We start from the raw sequence: 14,458 nt of genomic DNA, 5'->3' as shown, positions 1-14,458 counted from the left end.
TCGGAATTGTATTTCAATTAATGCTTCGGCTAGGCAAAAAATCACGGGAAAATGATAGTATGTATGGTGAAATAAAATTGTTGATAAGCCTACTGCACGTGGTATTCCCAGCAGGTCTCCCATGCAAGTACTAAACACGCCCGATGCAGCTTAACTTCAGTGATCTGACAAGAACTGCTGTATTCTGCAATGGTTTGGCAGTAGGCTAAATATTTGTCGGAATTGGATGTAATTTAATACTTCGGCTAGGCAAAAAATCCCGGAAAAAAGTTAGTATGTATGGTGGAATAAAAATGTTGATGAGCCTAATGCACATGGTATTCCAGGCCGGTCTCCCATGCAACCACGACCGATGCAGCTTAACTTCATTGATCGGACGAGAACTGGTGTATTCTGAAAAGGTTTGGCAGTAGGCTGAATATTCGTCCGAATTGTATGTCATTTAATGCTTCGTCTGGGCAAAAAATCATGGGAAAAATTTAGAATGTAATGTGGAATAAAAATGTTGATGGGACTAGTGCACGTGGTATTCCCAGCCGGTCTCCCGTGCAAGTCCTAACCATGCCCGATGTGGCTTAACTTCAGTGATCGGACGAGAACTGATGTATTCTGCATAGTTTTGGCAGTAGGCTGAATATTCGTCGCGATTGGATGTCATTTAATGCTTCGGTTAGGCAAAAAATCATGGAAAAATGTTAGTAAGTACGGTGGAATAAAAATGTTCATCAGCCTACTGCATGTGATATTTCCAGCCAGTCTCCCATGCAAGTACTAACCACGCCCGATGCAGCTTAACTTCAGTGATCGGACGAGAGCTGGTGTATTCTGCAATGGTTTAGCAGTAGGCTGAATACTCGTCGGAATTGGATGTCATTTAATGCTACGGCTAGACAAATAATCATGGGAAAATGTTAGTATGTAATGTGGAATAAAAATGTTGATGAGCCTACTGCACGTGGTATTCCTAGCCTGTCTCCCGTGCAAGTACTAACCACGCCCGATGGAGCTTAACTTCAGTGATCGGATGAGAACTGGTGTATTCTGCAATGGTTTGGCAGTAGGCTGAATATTTGTCAGAATTGGATGTAATTTAATACTTGGGCTAGGCAAAAAATCCCGGGAAAACGTTAGTATGTACGGTGGAATAAAAATGTTGATAAGCCTACTGCACGTGGTATTCCCAGCAGGCCTCCCATGCAAGTAATAACCACGCCCGATGCAGCTTAACTTCAGTGATCGGACAAGAACTGGTGTACTCTGCAATGGTTTGGAAGGAGGCTGAATATTCTTCTGAATTGGATGTAATTTAATACTTCGGCTAAACAAAAAATCACGGGAAAACGTTAGTATGTACGTTGGAATAAAAATGTTGATAAGCCTACTGCACGTGGTATTCCCAGCAGGCCTCCCAAGCAAGTAATAACCACGCCCGATGCAGCTTAACTTCAGTGATCGGACGAGAACTGGTGTATTCTGCAATGGTTTGGCAGTAGGCTGAATATTCGTCCGAATTGTATGTCATTTAATGCTTCGTCTATTCAAAAAATCATGGGAAAAAGTTAGTATGTAATGTGGAATAAAAATGTTGATGAGCCTACTGCACGTGGTATTCCCAGCCGGTCTCCCATGCAAGAACTAACCACGCCCGATACAGCTTAACTTCAGTTATTGGACGAGAACTGGTGTATTCTGCAATGGTTTGGCAGTAGCCTGAATATTCGTCGGAATTGGATGTCATTTAATGCTACGGCTAGGCAAAAAAATCATGGGTAAAAGTTAGTATGTAATGTGGAATAAAAATGTTGATGAGCCTACTGCACGTGGTATTCTCAGCCGGTCTCCCATGCAAGTACTAACCACGCCCGATGCAGCTTAAATTCAGTGATCGAACGAGAACTGGTGGGTTCCGCAATGGTTTGACAGAAGGCTGAATATTCGTCAGAATTGCATGTCGTTTAACGCTTCGGCTAGGCAAAAAATCCCTGGGAAAATGTTGCATGTACGGTGGAATAAAAATGTTGATGAGCCTACTGCACGTGGTATTCCCAGCCGGTCTCCCTTGCAAGTACTAACCACGCCCGATGCAGCTTAACTTCAGTGACCGAACGAGAACTGGTGTATTCTGCAATGGTTTGGCAGTAGGCTGAATAAGTGTCGGAATTGGATTTCAATTAATGCTTCGGCTAGGCAAAAAATCACGGGAAAATGATAGTATGTATGGTGAAATAAAATTGTTGATAAGCCTACTGCACGTGGTATTCCCAGCAGGTCTCCCATGCAAGTACTAAACACGCCCGATGCAGCTTAACTTCAGTGATCTGACAAGAACTGCTGTATTCTGCAATGGTTTGGCAGTAGGCTAAATATTCGTCGGAATTGGATGTAATTTAATACTTCGGCTAGGCAAAAAATCCCGGAAAAAAGTTAGTATGTATGGTGGAATAAAAATGTTGATGAGCCTAATGCACATGGCATTCCAGGCCGGTCTCCCATGCAACCACGACCGATGCAGCTTAACTTCATTGATCGGACGAGAACTGGTGTATTCTGAAAAGGTTTGGCAGTAGGCTGAATATTCGTCCGAATTGTATGTCATTTAATGCTTCGTCTGGGCAAAAAATCATGGGAAAAATTTAGAATGTAATGTGGAATAAAAATGTTGATGGGTCTAGTGCACGTGGTATTCCCAGCCGGTCTCCCGTGCAAGTCCTAACCATGCCGGATGTGGCTTAACTTCAGTGATCGGACGAGAACTGATGTATTCTGCATAGTTTTGGCAGTAGGCTGAATATTCGTCGCGATTGGATGTCATTTAATGCTTCGGTTAGGCAAAAAATCATGGAAAAAAGTTAGTAAGTACGGTGGAATAAAAATGTTCATCAGCCTACTGCATGTGATATTTCCAGCCAGTCTCCCATGCAAGTACTAACCACGCCTGATGCAGCTTAACTTCAGTGATCGGACGAGAGCTGGTGTATTCTGCAATGGTTTAGCAGTAGGCTGAATACTCGTTGGAATTGGATGTCATTTAATGCTACGGCTAGACAAATAATCATGGGAAAAAGTTAGTATGTAATGTGGAATAAAAATGTTGATGAGCCTACTGCACGTGGTATTCCCAGCCTGTCTCCCGTGCAAGTACTAACCACGCCCGATGGAGCTTAACTTCAGTGATCGGACGAGAACTGGTGTATTCTGCAATGGTTTGGCAGTAGGCTGAATATTTGTCAGAATTGGATGTAATTTAATACTTGGGCTAGGCAAATAATCCCGGGAAAACGTTAGTATGTACGGTGGAATAAAAATGTTGATAAGCCTACTGCACGTGGTATTCCCAGCAGGCCTCCCATGCAAGTAATAACCACGCCCGATGCAGCTTAACTTCAGTGATCAGACGAGAACTGGTGTACTCGGCTATGGTTTGGAAGGAGGCTGAATATTCGTCGGAATTGGATGTCATTTAATGCTACGGCTAGGCAAAAAAATCATGGGTAAAAGTTAGTATGTAATGTGGAATAAAAATGTTGATGAGCCTACTGCACGTGGTATTCTCAGCCGGTCTCCCATGCAAGTACTAACCACGCCCGATGCAGCTTAAATTCAGTGATCGAACGAGAACTGGTGTGTTCTGCAATGGTATGACAGTAGGCTGAATATTCGTCAGAATTGCATGTCGTTTAACGCTTCGGCTAGGCAAAAAATCCCGGGGAAAATGTTTCATGTACGGTGGAATAAAAATGTTGATAAGCCTACTACACGTGGTATTCCAAGCCGGTCTCCCATGCAAGTATTAACCACGCCCGATGCAGATTAACTTCAGAGATCGGACGAGAACTGGTGTATTCTGCAATGGTTTGGCAGTAGGCTGAATATTCGTCGGAATTGGATGTAATTTAATACTTCGGCTAGGCAAATAATCCCGGGAAAACGTCAGTATGTACGGTGGAATAAAAATGTTGATGAGCCTAATGCACGTGGTATTCCCAGCCGGTCTCCCATGCAAGTACTAACCACGCCCAATGCATCTTAACTTCAGTGATCGGATGAGAACTGGTGTATTCTGCAATGGTTTGGCTGTAGGCTGAATATTCGTCCGAATTGTATGTCATTTAATGCTTCGTCTAGGCAAAAAATCATGTGAAAAAGTTAGTATGTAATGTGGAATAGAAATGTTGATGAGCCGACTGAACGTGGTATTCCCAGACGGTCTCCCGTGAAAGAACTAATCACGCGCGATGCGCCTTAACTTCAGTTATCGGACGAGAACTGGTGTATTCTGCAATGGTTTGGCCGTAGGCTGAATATTCGTCCGAATTGTATGTAATTTAATGCTTCGTCTAGGCAAAAAATCATGGGAAAATGTTAGTATGTAATGTGGAATAAAAATGTTGATGAGCCTACTGCACGTGGTATTCCCAGCCTGTCTCCCGTGCAAGTACTAACCACGCCCGATGGAGCTTAACTTCAGTGATCGGACGAGAACTGGTGTATTCTGCAATGGTTTGGCAGTAGGCTGAATATTTGTCAGAATTGGATGTAATTTAATACTTGGGCTAGGCAACAAATCCCGGGAAAAAGTTAGTGTGTATGGTGGAATAAAAATGTTCATCAGCCTACTGCACGTGGTATTCCCAGCCGGTCTCCCTTGCAAGTACTAACCACGCCCGATGCAGCTTAACTTCAGTGATCGAACGAGAACTGGTGTATTCTGCAATGGTTTGGCAGTAGGCTGAATAAGTGTCGGAATTGGATTTCAATTAATGCTTCGGCTAGGCAAAAAATCACGGGAAAAAGATAGTATGTATGGTGAAGTAAAATTGTTGATAAGCCTACTGCACGTGGTATTCCCAGCAGGTCTCCCATGCAAGTACTAAACACGCCCGATGCAGCTTAACTTCAGTGATCTGACAAGAACTGCTGAATTCTGCAATGGTTTGGCAGTAGGCTAAATATTCGTCGGAATTGGATGTAATTTAATACTTCGGCTAGGCAAAAAATCCCGGAAAAAAGTTAGTATGTATGGTGGAATAAAAATGTTGATGAGCCTAATGCACATGGTATTCCAGGCCGGTCTCCCATGCAACCACGACCGATGCAGCTTAACTTCATTGATCGGACGAGAACTGGTGTATTCTGCAATGGTTTGGCAGTAGGCTGAATATTCGTCCGAATTGTATGTCATTTAATGCTTCGTCTAGGCAAAAAATCATGGGAAAATGTTAGTATGTAATGTGGAATAAAAATGTTGATGAGCCTACTGCACGTGGTATTCCCAGCCTGTCTCCCGTGCAAGTACTAACCACGCCCGATGGAGCTTAACTTCAGTGATCGGACGAGAACTGGTGTATTCTGCAATGGTTTGGCAGTAGGCTGAATATTTGTCAGAATTGGATGTAATTTAATACTTGGGCTAGGCAACAAATCCCGGGAAAAAGTTAGTGTGTATGGTGGAATAAAAATGTTCATCAGCCTACTGCACGTGGTATTCCCAGCCGGTCTCCCTTGCAAGTACTAACCACGCCCGATGCAGCTTAACTTCAGTGATCGAACGAGAACTGGTGTATTCTGCAATGGTTTGGCAGTAGGCTGAATAAGTGTCGGAATTGGATTTCAATTAATGCTTCGGCTAGGCAAAAAATCACGGGAAAAAGATAGTATGTATGGTGAAGTAAAATTGTTGATAAGCCTACTGCACGTGGTATTCCCAGCAGGTCTCCCATGCAAGTACTAAACACGCCCGATGCAGCTTAACTTCAGTGATCTGACAAGAACTGCTGTATTCTGCAATGGTTTGGCAGTAGGCTAAATATTCGTCGGAATTGGATGTAATTTAATACTTCGGCTAGGCAAAAAATCCCGGAAAAAAGTTAGTATGTATGGTGGAATAAAAATGTTGATGAGCCTAATGCACATGGTATTCCAGGCCGGTCTCCCATGCAAACACGACCGATGCAGCTTAACTTCATTGATCGGACGAGAACTGGTGTATTCTGCAATGGTTTGGCAGTAGGCTGAATATTCGTCCGAATTGTATGTCATTTAATGCTTCGTCTGGGCAAAAAATCATGGGAAAAAGTTAAAATGTAATGTGGAATAAAAATGTTGATGGGCCTACTGCACGTGGTATTCTCAGCCGGTCTCCCGTGCAAGTCCTAACCATGCCTGATGCGGCTTAACTTCAGTGATTGGACGAGAACTGGTGTATTCTGCAATGGTTTGGCAGTAGGCTGAATATTTGTCAGAATTGGATGTAATTTAATACTTCGGCTAAACAAAAAATCCCGGGAAAACGTTAGTATGTACGGTGGAATAAAAATGTTGATAAGCCTACTGCACGTGGTATTCCCAGCAGGCCTCCCATGCAAGTAATAACCACGCCCGATGCAGCTTAACTTCAGTGATCGGACGAGAACTGGTGAATATTTGTTGGTCTCCCGTGCAAGAACTAATCACGCGCGATGCGCCTTAACTTCAGTGATCGGACGAGAACTGGTGTATTCTGCAATGGTTTGGCAGTAGGCTGAATATTTGTTGGAATTGGATTTCAATTAATGCTTCGGCTAGGAAAAAAATCACGGGGGGAAAAAGATAGTATGTACGGTGGAATAAAAATGTTGATAAGCCTACTGCATGTGGTATTCCCAGCAGGTCTCCCATGCAAGTACTAACCACGCCCGATGCAGCTTAACTTCTGTGATCGGACGAGAACTGGTGTATTCTACAATGGTTTGGCAGTAGGATGAATATTCGTCGGAATTGGATGTAATTTAATACTTCGGCTAAGCAACAAATCCCGGGAAAAAGTTTGTATGTACGGTGGAATAAAAATGTTGATAAGCCTACTGCTCGTGGTATTCCCAGCCGGTCTCCCATGTAAGTACTAACCACGCCCGATACAGCTTAACTTCAGTGATTGGACGAGAACTGGTGTATTCTGCAATGGTTTGGCAGTAGGCTGAATATTCGTCGGAATTGAATGTAATTTAATACTTCGGCTAGGCAAAAAATTCTGGGAAAACGTTAGTATGTACGGTGGAATAAAAATGTTGATGAGCCTAATGCACGTGGTATTCCCAGCCGGTCTCCCATGCAAGTACTAACCACGCCCAATGCAGCTTAACTTCAGTGATCGGATGAGAACTGGTGTATTCTGCAATGGTTGGGCTGTAGGCTGAATATTCGTCCGAATTGTATGTCATTTAATGCTTCGTCTAGGCAAAAAATCATGTGAAAAAGTTAGTATGTAATGTGGAATAAAAATGTTGATGAGCCGACTGAACGTGGTATTCCCAGCAGGTCTCCCATGCAAGTACTAAACACGCCCGATGCAGCTTAACTTCAGTGATCTGACAAGAACTGCTGTATTCTGCAATGGTTTGGCAGTAGGCTAAATATTCGTCGGAATTGGATGTAATTTAATACTTCGGCTAGGCAAAAAATCCCGGAAAAAAGTTAGTATGTATGGTGGAATAAAAATGTTGATGAGCCTAATGCACATGGTATTCCAGGCCGGTCTCCCATGCAACCACGACCGATGCAGCTTAACTTCATTGATCGGACGAGAACTGGTGTATTCTGCAATGGTTTGGCAGTAGGCTGAATATTCGTCCGAATTGTATGTCATTTAATGCTTCGTCTGGGCAAAAAATCATGGGAAAAAGTTAGAATGTAATGTGGAATAAAAATGTTGATGGGCCTACTGCACGTGGTATTCTCAGCCGGTCTCCCGTGCAAGTCCTAACCATACCTGCTGCAGCTTAACTTCAGTGATCGGACGAGAACTGGTGTATTCTGCAATGGTTTGGCAGTAGGCTGAATATTTGTCAGAATTGGATGTAATTTAATACTTGGGCTAGGCAACAAATCCCGGGAAAAAGTTAGTGTGTATGGTGGAATAAAAATGTTCATCAGCCTACTGCACGTGGTATTCCCAGCCGGTCTCCCTTGCAAGTACTAACCACGCCCGATGCAGCTTAACTTCAGTGATCGAACGAGATCTGGTGTATTCTGCAATGGTTTGGCAGTAGGCTGAATAAGTGTCGGAATTGGATTTCAATTAATGCTTCGGCTAGGCAAAAAATCACGGGAAAAAGATAGTATGTATGGTGAAGTAAAATTGTTGATAAGCCTACTGCACGTGGTATTCCCAGCAGGTCTCCCATGCAAGTACTAAACACGCCCGATGCAGCTTAACTTCAGTGATCTGACAAGAACTGCTGTATTCTGCAATGGTTTGGCAGTAGGCTAAATATTCGTCGGAATTGGATGTAATTTAATACTTCGGCTAGGCAAAAAATCATATAAAAATGTTCATCAGCCTACTGCATGTGATATTTCGAGCCAGTCTCCCATGCAAGTACTAACCACGCCTGATGCAGCTTAACTTCAGTGATCGGACGAGAGCTGGTGTATTCTGCAATGGTTTAGCAGTAGGCTGAATACTCGTTGGAATTGGATGTCATTTAATGCTACGGCTAGACAAATAATCATGGGAAAAAGTTAGTATGTAATGTGGAATAAAAATGTTGATGAGCCTACTGCACGTGGTATTCCCAGCCTGTCTCCCGTGCAAGTACTAACCACGCCCGATGGAGCTTAACTTCAGTGATCGGACGAGAACTGGTGTATTCTGCAATGGTTTGGCAGTAGGCTGAATATTTGTCAGAATTGGATGTAATTTAATACTTGGGCTAGGCAAATAATCCCGGGAAAACGTTAGTATGTACGGTGGAATAAAAATGTTGATAAGCCTACTGCACGTGGTATTCCCAGCAGGCCTCCCATGCAAGTAATAACCACGCCCGATGCAGCTTAACTTCAGTGATCGGACGAGAACTGGTGTACTCGGCTATGGTTTGGAAGGAGGCTGAATATTCGTCGGAATTGGATGTCATTTAATGCTACGGCTAGGCAAAAAAATCATGGGTAAAAGTTAGTATGTAATGTGGAATAAAAATGTTGATGAGCCTACTGCACGTGGTATTCTCAGCCGGTCTCCCATGCAAGTACTAACCACGCCCGATGCAGCTTAAATTCAGTGATCGAACGAGAACTGGTGTGTTCTGCAATGGTATGACAGTAGGCTGAATATTCGTCAGAATTGCATGTCGTTTAACGCTTCGGCTAGGCAAAAAATCCCGGGGAAAATGTTGCATGTACGGTGGAATAAAAATGTTGATAAGCCTACTACACGTGGTATTCCCAGCCGGTCTCCCATGCAAGTATTAACCACGCCCGATGCAGATTAACTTCAGAGATCGGACGAGAACTGGTGTATTCTGCAATGGTTTGGCAGTAGGCTGAATATTCGTCGGAATTGGATGTAATTTAATACTTCGGCTAGGCAAATAATCCCGGGAAAACGTCAGTATGTACGGTGGAATAAAAATGTTGATGAGCCTAATGCACGTGGTATTCCCAGCCGGTCTCCCATGCAAGTACTAACCACGCCCAATGCATCTTAACTTCAGTGATCGGATGAGAACTGGTGTATTCTGCAATGGTTTGGCTGTAGGCTGAATATTCGTCCGAATTGTATGTCATTTAATGCTTCGTCTAGGCAAAAAATCATGTGAAAAAGTTAGTATGTAATGTGGAATAGAAATGTTGATGAGCCGACTGAACGTGGTATTCCCAGACGGTCTCCCGTGAAAGAACTAATCACGCGCGATGCGCCTTAACTTCAGTTATCAGACGAGAACTGGTGTATTCTGCAATGGTTTGGCCGTAGGCTGAATATTCGTCCGAATTGTATGTAATTTAATGCTTCGTCTAGGCAAAAAATCATGGGAAAATGTTAGTATGTAATGTGGAATAAAAATGTTGATGAGCCTACTGCACGTGGTATTCCCAGCCTGTCTCCCGTGCAAGTACTAACCACGCCCGATGGAGCTTAACTTCAGTGATCGGACGAGAACTGGTGTATTCTGCAATGGTTTGGCAGTAGGCTGAATATTTGTCAGAATTGGATGTAATTTAATACTTGGGCTAGGCAACAAATCCCGGGAAAAAGTTAGTGTGTATGGTGGAATAAAAATGTTCATCAGCCTACTGCACGTGGTATTCCCAGCCGGTCTCCCTTGCAAGTACTAACCACGCCCGATGCAGCTTAACTTCAGTGATCGAACGAGAACTGGTGTATTCTGCAATGGTTTGGCAGTAGGCTGAATAAGTGTCGGAATTGGATTTCAATTAATGCTTCGGCTAGGCAAAAAATCACGGGAAAAAGATAGTATGTATGGTGAAGTAAAATTGTTGATAAGCCTACTGCACGTGGTATTCCCAGCAGGTCTCCCATGCAAGTACTAAACACGCCCGATGCAGCTTAACTTCAGTGATCTGACAAGAACTGCTGTATTCTGCAATGGTTTGGCAGTAGGCTAAATATTCGTCGGAATTGGATGTAATTTAATACTTCGGCTAGGCAAAAAATCCCGGAAAAAAGTTAGTATGTATGGTGGAATAAAAATGTTGATGAGCCTAATGCACATGGTATTCCAGGCCGGTCTCCGATGCAACCACGACCGATGCAGCTTAACTTCATTGATCGGACGAGAACTGGTGTATTCTGCAATGGTTTGGCAGTAGGCTGAATATTCGTCCGAATTGTATGTCATTTAATGCTTCGTCTGGGCAAAAAATCATGGGAAAAAGTTAGAATGTAATGTGGAATAAAAATGTTGATGGGCCTACTGCACGTGGTATTCCCAGCAGGTCTCCCATGCAAGTACTAACCACGCCCGATGCAGCTTAACTTCTGTGATCGGACGAGAACTGGTGTATTCTGCAATGGTTTGGCCGTAGGCTGAATATTCGTCCGAATTGTATGTAATTTAATGCTTCGTCTAGGCAAAAAATCATGGGAAAATGTTAGTATGTAATGTGGAATAAAAATGTTGATGAGCCTACTGCACGTGGTATTCCCAGCCTGTCTCCCGTGCAAGTACTAACCACGCCCGATGGAGCTTAACTTCAGTGATCGGACGAGAACTGGTGTATTCTGCAATGGTTTGGCAGTAGGCTGAATAAGTGTCGGAATTGGATTTCAATTAATGCTTCGGCTAGGCAAAAAATCACGGGAAAAAGATAGTATGTATGGTGAAGTAAAATTGTTGATAAGCCTACTGCACGTGGTATTCCCAGCAGGTCTCCCATGCAAGTACTAAACACGCCCGATGCAGCTTAACTTCAGTGATCTGACAAGAACTGCTGTATTCTGCAATGGTTTGGCAGTAGGCTAAATATTCGTCGGAATTGGATGTAATTTAATACTTCGGCTAGGCAAAAAATCCCGGAAAAAAGTTAGTATGTATGGTGGAATAAAAATGTTGATGAGCCTAATGCACATGGTATTCCAGGCCGGTCTCCCATGCAACCACGACCGATGCAGCTTAACTTCATTGATCGGACGAGAACTGGTGTATTCTGCAATGGTTTGGCAGTAGGCTGAATATTCGTCCGAATTGTATGTCATTTAATGCTTCGTCTGGGCAAAAAATCATGGGAAAAAGTTAGAATGTAATGTGGAATAAAAATGTTGATGGGCCTACTGCACGTGGTATTCTCAGCCGGTCTCCCGTGCAAGTCCTAACCATGCCTGATGCGGCTTAACTTCAGTGATCGGACGAGAACTGGTGTATTCTGCAATGGTTTGGCAGTAGGCTGAATATTTGTCAGAATTGGATGTAATTTAATACTTCGGCTAAACAAAAAATCCCGGGAAAACGTTAGTATGTACGGTGGAATAAAAATGTTGATAAGCCTACTGCACGTGGTATTCCCAGCAGGCCTCCCATGCAAGTAATAACCACGCCCGATGCAGCTTAACTTCAGTGATCGGACGAGAACTGGTGAATATTTGTTGGTCTCCCGTGCAAGAACTAATCACGCGCGATGCGCCTTAACTTCAGTGATCGGACGAGAACTGGTGTATTCTGCAATGGTTTGGCAGTAGGCTGAATATTTGTTGGAATTGGATTTCAATTAATGCTTCGGCTAGGAAAAAAATCACGGGGGGAAAAAGATAGTATGTACGGTGGAATAAAAATGTTGATAAGCCTACTGCATGTGGTATTCCCAGCAGGTCTCCCATGCAAGTACTAACCACGCCCGATGCAGCTTAACTTCTGTGATCGGACGAGAACTGGTGTATTCTACAATGGTTTGGCAGTAGGATGAATATTCGTCGGAATTGGATGTAATTTAATACTTCGGCTAAGCAACAAATCCCGGGAAAAAGTTTGTATGTACGGTGGAATAAAAATGTTGATAAGCCTACTGCTCGTGGTATTCCCAGCCGGTCTCCCATGTAAGTACTAACCACGCCCGATACAGCTTAACTTCAGTGATTGGACGAGAACTGGTGTATTCTGCAATGGTTTGGCAGTAGGCTGAATATTCGTCGGAATTGAATGTAATTTAATACTTCGGCTAGGCAAAAAATTCCGGGAAAACGTTAGTATGTACGGTGGAATAAAAATGTTGATGAGCCTAATGCACGTGGTATTCCCAGCCGGTCTCCCATGCAAGTACTAACCACACCCAATGCAGCTTAACTTCAGTGATCGGATGAGAACTGGTGTATTCTGCAATGGTTTGGCTGTAGGCTGAATATTCGTCCGAATTGTATGTCATTTAATGCTTCGTCTAGGCAAAAAATCATGTGAAAAAGTTAGTATGTAATGTGGAATACAAATGTTGATGAGCCGACTGAACGTGGTATTCCCAGCAGGTCTCCCATGCAAGTACTAAACACGCCCGATGCAGCTTAACTTCAGTGATCTGACAAGAACTGCTGTATTCTGCAATGGTTTGGCAGTAGGCTAAATATTCGTCGGAATTGGATGCAATTTAATACTTCGGCTAGGCAAAAAATCCCGGAAAAAAGTTAGTATGTATGGTGGAATAAAAATGTTGATGAGCCTAATGCACATGGTATTCCAGGCCGGTCTCCCATGCAACCACGACCGATGCAGCTTAACTTCATTGATCGGACGAGAACTGGTGTATTCTGCAATGGTTTGGCAGTAGGCTGAATATTCGTCCGAATTGTATGTCATTTAATGCTTCGTCTGGGCAAAAAATCATGGGAAAAAGTTAGAATGTAATGTGGAATAAAAATGTTGATGGGCCTACTGCACGTGGTATTCTCAGCCGGTCTCCCGTGCAAGTCCTAACCATACCTGATGCAGCTTAACTTCAGTGATCGGACGAGAACTGGTGTATTCTGCAATGGTTTGGCAGTAGGCTGAATATTTGTCAGAATTGGATGTAATTTAATACTTGGGCTAGGCAACAAATCCCGGGAAAAAGTTAGTGTGTATGGTGGAATAAAAATGTTCATCAGCCTACTGCACGTGGTATTCCCAGCCGGTCTCCCTTGCAAGTACTAACCACGCCCGATGCAGCTTAACTTCAGTGATCGAACGAGATCTGGTGTATTCTGCAATGGTTTGGCAGTAGGCTGAATAAGTGTCGGAATTGGATTTCAATTAATGCTTCGGCTAGGCAAAAAATCACGGGAAAAAGATAGTATGTATGGTGAAGTAAAATTGTTGATAAGCCTACTGCACGTGGTATTCCCAGCAGGTCTCCCATGCAAGTACTAAACACGCCCGATGCAGCTTAACTTCAGTGATCTGACAAGAACTGCTGTATTCTGCAATGGTTTGGCAGTAGGCTAAATATTCGTCGGAATTGGATGTAATTTAATACTTCGGCTAGGCAAAAAATCCCGGAAAAAAGTTAGTATGTATGGTGGAATAAAAATGTTGATGAGCCTAATGCACATGGTATTCCAGGCCGGTCTCCCATGCAACCACGACCGATGCAGCTTAACTTCATTGATCGGACAAGAACTGGTGTATTCTGCAATGGTTTGGTAGTAGGCTGAATATTCGTCCGAATTGTATGTCATTTAATGCTTCGTCTGGGCAAAAAATCATGGGAAAAAGTTAGAATGTAATGTGGAATAAAAATGTTGATGGGCCTACTGCACGTGGTATTCTCAGCCGGTCTCCCGTGCAAGTCCTAACCATGCCTGATGCGGCTTAACTTCAGTGATCGGACGAGAACTGGTGTATTCTGCAATGGTTTGGCAGTAGGCTGAATATTTGTCAGAATTGGATGTAATTTAATACTTCGGCTAAACAAAAAATCCCGGGAAAACGTTAGTATGTACGGTGGAATAAAAATGTTGATAAGCCTACTGCACGTGGTATTCCCAGCAGGCCTCCCATGCAAGTAATAACCACGCCCGATGCAGCTTAACTTCAGTGATCGGACGAGAACTGGTGAATATTTGTTGGTCTCCCGTGCAAGAACTAATCACGCGCGATGCGCCTTAACTTCAGTGATCGGACGAGAACTGGTGTATTCTGCAATGGTTTGGCAGTAGGCTGAATATTTGTTGGAATTGGATTTCAATTAATGCTTCGGCTAGGAAAAAAATCACGGGGGG

At 43.3% G+C, this 14,458-nt stretch overlaps 46 pseudogenes; all 46 read right to left on the bottom strand.

The window, feature by feature from the left end:
- Window positions 1-86: 86 nt before the first annotated feature.
- On the bottom strand, window positions 87-206 carry LOC146749275 (5S ribosomal RNA; annotated as a pseudogene).
- A 521-nt stretch (window positions 207-727) lies between these two features.
- Window positions 728-847, bottom strand: LOC146749274 (5S ribosomal RNA; annotated as a pseudogene).
- Window positions 848-943: 96 nt separating this feature from the next.
- LOC146749273 (5S ribosomal RNA) lies at window positions 944-1,063 on the bottom strand (annotated as a pseudogene).
- Window positions 1,064-1,159: 96 nt separating this feature from the next.
- Window positions 1,160-1,279, bottom strand: LOC146749272 (5S ribosomal RNA; annotated as a pseudogene).
- A 96-nt stretch (window positions 1,280-1,375) lies between these two features.
- LOC146749271 (5S ribosomal RNA) lies at window positions 1,376-1,495 on the bottom strand (annotated as a pseudogene).
- Window positions 1,496-1,591: 96 nt separating this feature from the next.
- Window positions 1,592-1,711, bottom strand: LOC146749270 (5S ribosomal RNA; annotated as a pseudogene).
- Window positions 1,712-1,808: 97 nt separating this feature from the next.
- Window positions 1,809-1,928, bottom strand: LOC146749269 (5S ribosomal RNA; annotated as a pseudogene).
- Window positions 1,929-2,024: 96 nt separating this feature from the next.
- Window positions 2,025-2,144, bottom strand: LOC146749268 (5S ribosomal RNA; annotated as a pseudogene).
- Window positions 2,145-2,240: 96 nt separating this feature from the next.
- On the bottom strand, window positions 2,241-2,360 carry LOC146749267 (5S ribosomal RNA; annotated as a pseudogene).
- Window positions 2,361-2,881: 521 nt separating this feature from the next.
- Window positions 2,882-3,001, bottom strand: LOC146749266 (5S ribosomal RNA; annotated as a pseudogene).
- A 96-nt stretch (window positions 3,002-3,097) lies between these two features.
- On the bottom strand, window positions 3,098-3,217 carry LOC146749265 (5S ribosomal RNA; annotated as a pseudogene).
- A 313-nt stretch (window positions 3,218-3,530) lies between these two features.
- LOC146749264 (5S ribosomal RNA) lies at window positions 3,531-3,650 on the bottom strand (annotated as a pseudogene).
- A 96-nt stretch (window positions 3,651-3,746) lies between these two features.
- Window positions 3,747-3,866, bottom strand: LOC146749263 (5S ribosomal RNA; annotated as a pseudogene).
- A 96-nt stretch (window positions 3,867-3,962) lies between these two features.
- Window positions 3,963-4,082, bottom strand: LOC146749262 (5S ribosomal RNA; annotated as a pseudogene).
- A 312-nt stretch (window positions 4,083-4,394) lies between these two features.
- Window positions 4,395-4,514, bottom strand: LOC146749261 (5S ribosomal RNA; annotated as a pseudogene).
- Window positions 4,515-4,610: 96 nt separating this feature from the next.
- Window positions 4,611-4,730, bottom strand: LOC146749260 (5S ribosomal RNA; annotated as a pseudogene).
- A 96-nt stretch (window positions 4,731-4,826) lies between these two features.
- On the bottom strand, window positions 4,827-4,946 carry LOC146749259 (5S ribosomal RNA; annotated as a pseudogene).
- A 305-nt stretch (window positions 4,947-5,251) lies between these two features.
- LOC146749258 (5S ribosomal RNA) lies at window positions 5,252-5,371 on the bottom strand (annotated as a pseudogene).
- A 96-nt stretch (window positions 5,372-5,467) lies between these two features.
- LOC146749257 (5S ribosomal RNA) lies at window positions 5,468-5,587 on the bottom strand (annotated as a pseudogene).
- A 96-nt stretch (window positions 5,588-5,683) lies between these two features.
- On the bottom strand, window positions 5,684-5,803 carry LOC146749256 (5S ribosomal RNA; annotated as a pseudogene).
- An 817-nt stretch (window positions 5,804-6,620) lies between these two features.
- LOC146749255 (5S ribosomal RNA) lies at window positions 6,621-6,740 on the bottom strand (annotated as a pseudogene).
- Window positions 6,741-6,836: 96 nt separating this feature from the next.
- On the bottom strand, window positions 6,837-6,956 carry LOC146749254 (5S ribosomal RNA; annotated as a pseudogene).
- Window positions 6,957-7,052: 96 nt separating this feature from the next.
- LOC146749253 (5S ribosomal RNA) lies at window positions 7,053-7,172 on the bottom strand (annotated as a pseudogene).
- A 96-nt stretch (window positions 7,173-7,268) lies between these two features.
- Window positions 7,269-7,388, bottom strand: LOC146749252 (5S ribosomal RNA; annotated as a pseudogene).
- Window positions 7,389-7,693: 305 nt separating this feature from the next.
- On the bottom strand, window positions 7,694-7,813 carry LOC146749251 (5S ribosomal RNA; annotated as a pseudogene).
- A 96-nt stretch (window positions 7,814-7,909) lies between these two features.
- On the bottom strand, window positions 7,910-8,029 carry LOC146749250 (5S ribosomal RNA; annotated as a pseudogene).
- A 96-nt stretch (window positions 8,030-8,125) lies between these two features.
- On the bottom strand, window positions 8,126-8,245 carry LOC146749249 (5S ribosomal RNA; annotated as a pseudogene).
- Window positions 8,246-8,531: 286 nt separating this feature from the next.
- LOC146749248 (5S ribosomal RNA) lies at window positions 8,532-8,651 on the bottom strand (annotated as a pseudogene).
- A 313-nt stretch (window positions 8,652-8,964) lies between these two features.
- On the bottom strand, window positions 8,965-9,084 carry LOC146749247 (5S ribosomal RNA; annotated as a pseudogene).
- Window positions 9,085-9,180: 96 nt separating this feature from the next.
- Window positions 9,181-9,300, bottom strand: LOC146749246 (5S ribosomal RNA; annotated as a pseudogene).
- A 96-nt stretch (window positions 9,301-9,396) lies between these two features.
- On the bottom strand, window positions 9,397-9,516 carry LOC146749245 (5S ribosomal RNA; annotated as a pseudogene).
- A 312-nt stretch (window positions 9,517-9,828) lies between these two features.
- Window positions 9,829-9,948, bottom strand: LOC146749244 (5S ribosomal RNA; annotated as a pseudogene).
- A 96-nt stretch (window positions 9,949-10,044) lies between these two features.
- LOC146749243 (5S ribosomal RNA) lies at window positions 10,045-10,164 on the bottom strand (annotated as a pseudogene).
- A 96-nt stretch (window positions 10,165-10,260) lies between these two features.
- On the bottom strand, window positions 10,261-10,380 carry LOC146749242 (5S ribosomal RNA; annotated as a pseudogene).
- A 305-nt stretch (window positions 10,381-10,685) lies between these two features.
- On the bottom strand, window positions 10,686-10,805 carry LOC146749241 (5S ribosomal RNA; annotated as a pseudogene).
- Window positions 10,806-10,901: 96 nt separating this feature from the next.
- Window positions 10,902-11,021, bottom strand: LOC146749240 (5S ribosomal RNA; annotated as a pseudogene).
- A 96-nt stretch (window positions 11,022-11,117) lies between these two features.
- LOC146749239 (5S ribosomal RNA) lies at window positions 11,118-11,237 on the bottom strand (annotated as a pseudogene).
- Window positions 11,238-11,542: 305 nt separating this feature from the next.
- On the bottom strand, window positions 11,543-11,662 carry LOC146749238 (5S ribosomal RNA; annotated as a pseudogene).
- Window positions 11,663-12,054: 392 nt separating this feature from the next.
- Window positions 12,055-12,174, bottom strand: LOC146749237 (5S ribosomal RNA; annotated as a pseudogene).
- A 96-nt stretch (window positions 12,175-12,270) lies between these two features.
- LOC146749236 (5S ribosomal RNA) lies at window positions 12,271-12,390 on the bottom strand (annotated as a pseudogene).
- Window positions 12,391-12,486: 96 nt separating this feature from the next.
- On the bottom strand, window positions 12,487-12,606 carry LOC146749235 (5S ribosomal RNA; annotated as a pseudogene).
- A 96-nt stretch (window positions 12,607-12,702) lies between these two features.
- LOC146749234 (5S ribosomal RNA) lies at window positions 12,703-12,822 on the bottom strand (annotated as a pseudogene).
- Window positions 12,823-13,127: 305 nt separating this feature from the next.
- LOC146749233 (5S ribosomal RNA) lies at window positions 13,128-13,247 on the bottom strand (annotated as a pseudogene).
- A 96-nt stretch (window positions 13,248-13,343) lies between these two features.
- On the bottom strand, window positions 13,344-13,463 carry LOC146749232 (5S ribosomal RNA; annotated as a pseudogene).
- Window positions 13,464-13,559: 96 nt separating this feature from the next.
- LOC146749231 (5S ribosomal RNA) lies at window positions 13,560-13,679 on the bottom strand (annotated as a pseudogene).
- Window positions 13,680-13,984: 305 nt separating this feature from the next.
- LOC146749230 (5S ribosomal RNA) lies at window positions 13,985-14,104 on the bottom strand (annotated as a pseudogene).
- Between the last annotated feature and the right edge of the window lie 354 nt (window positions 14,105-14,458).

The sequence above is a fragment of the Saccoglossus kowalevskii genome, chromosome 2 (genome assembly GCF_978046115.1).
Source record: "Saccoglossus kowalevskii chromosome 2, keSacKowa6.1, whole genome shotgun sequence".
Lineage (NCBI taxonomy): Eukaryota > Metazoa > Hemichordata > Enteropneusta > Harrimaniidae > Saccoglossus > Saccoglossus kowalevskii.
This window is presented reverse-complemented; position numbering and strand designations above follow the sequence as displayed.